The sequence below is a fragment of the Tachypleus tridentatus genome, chromosome 1, assembly GCF_004210375.1.
Source record: "Tachypleus tridentatus isolate NWPU-2018 chromosome 1, ASM421037v1, whole genome shotgun sequence".
Classification (NCBI taxonomy): Eukaryota; Metazoa; Arthropoda; class Merostomata; order Xiphosura; family Limulidae; genus Tachypleus; species Tachypleus tridentatus.
This window is the reverse complement of record NC_134825.1, coordinates 68,000,652-68,002,338: the sequence shown is the minus strand read 5'-3', so window position 1 is coordinate 68,002,338 and position 1,687 is coordinate 68,000,652. Positions and strand designations below refer to the sequence as shown.

Below are 1,687 nucleotides of genomic sequence, written 5' to 3'. Positions count from 1 at the left end.
CATTTATCAACTTTAGTAAAGTCGAACTTGTGATTTATATTAATTTTAGAATTTTATAATAGATATATCAAAAACAGGGTTATACTTCAAGCAGTTTGGGAAATATTGATTTCCACACGCTCTATAAAATTAATAGCAGCAGAGAAAACGCAGTTTATATTTTTAAATAACAATGTCGCTTTTATTGAAAATTTAAATTTTATGAAAAATAATGTATCGTCATATTTATCGTAAAATAAAATTATGTTATTTTGTTCAATTGCAGGTGATGAAAATAAAAGTATCCGTCAAGTTCAAGATATACAAGCCACCAGTGAGGTTCGAACTCACGACTCCTGGTTTACAAGACCAGTGCTCTACCCCTGAGCTATGATGGCTCGTACATACCGCTTAAAAACGCATTATTTCTCTTTAATCTTATACAGTATATTCAATATTCGCTTATCGTTCAGTGGATTATTTTAGCATTGCTAAAACAGTCACATGTAAAGAAAATATATTATTGAGAACACCTCTTCGACAACATTTTCAACAGTAAGGTATTATACTGTTTTCTCCTCTGTTCAGTATATAAAAGTTGTTGTTTTAAATTACGCATAAAGATACACCGCGGACTGTCTGTGCTCTACCCACAATGGGTATCGAAACCCGGTTTTTATTATCGTAAGTCAGCAGATATTCGGCTGTGCAACTAGTGGAGGTGGCAAACACAGTAGTTCAATTGTGTTTGCTTTTCTCCAAACACTGCATAAAGAAAGCATTTATTTGAATTTTATTCTTTAGATTTTTCTACACATAAATATCAACCTGCCACCTGTGTGAAGAATGTTTTTGAAACATTAATAAATCATCATTGAAAATGGTGGTACACGAATGTATCTGTTTACGAAGGTGGTCATCTGATCAAAAAGTACAGCCATATATCATAAAATAAACCATCTTAAAAACCGAAGAAACCGGTGCTAATCCTTTTATAGACATTTATTTGTGAGACTCTTACGATATACATAATTTTTTTCACAAATTATTTAACAAGATGATTAAAACAGAAAAACCTTAACACTTTTCCCAAGCGACAGGAACATCGAAGATCAATAGAATATTCTTTCTTCGAATCTACTTTCTCATTTAGGAGTTACAATAGAAATAATATTCATTTAAACTAAAGTTGTTGTGTCTAAGCTTTAATTATATTAGAATATCAATATTGCAATTATTTAGTTGTGTTATATGCATCGCTTGAATAAAATGCAAGGTACTTATCTCAGCACATACCCAACCTACATATTTTTCTCTATAAATTATATGTTTAAAAAAACAATCGTACAGTGCTATAAGGAGCAGTAGTAGAGTACTGGTCTAGTAACCTAAATGTTGTAAGTGCTATCCTTCCAGTTGGATTTCATATTTTCACATTCAAACTATTACAATTTAGTCGTGGATTTCTTCTCTCGTTTGTTTAAAAATATCAAAATCGATGAAAATGTTTATGTGGTTAGAAGGTATTTGAAATAAAAAATAAATTATCGACATAGTTATACTAAGGAAAAACATTAATGAATTTAATTGAACAAATAACTAAAACTTTTTTCTGTGTTATTCTTCTGCTTCGTAATTGTAACTATATTTAATTATGAATAATATCGCAATAATATCAAAATACGAGATTTTCTTGAATGTTGAAGTT

The 1,687-nt window shown here is 29.9% G+C and overlaps 1 non-coding gene across 1 annotated transcript; it reads right to left on the bottom strand.

Moving 5' to 3' along the window:
- Positions 1-305: 305 nt before the first annotated feature.
- TRNAT-UGU (transfer RNA threonine (anticodon UGU)) lies at positions 306-377 on the bottom strand. Its single transcript has one exon. It is a non-coding gene; the product is annotated as a tRNA-Thr (tRNA).
- Between the last annotated feature and the right edge of the window lie 1,310 nt (positions 378-1,687).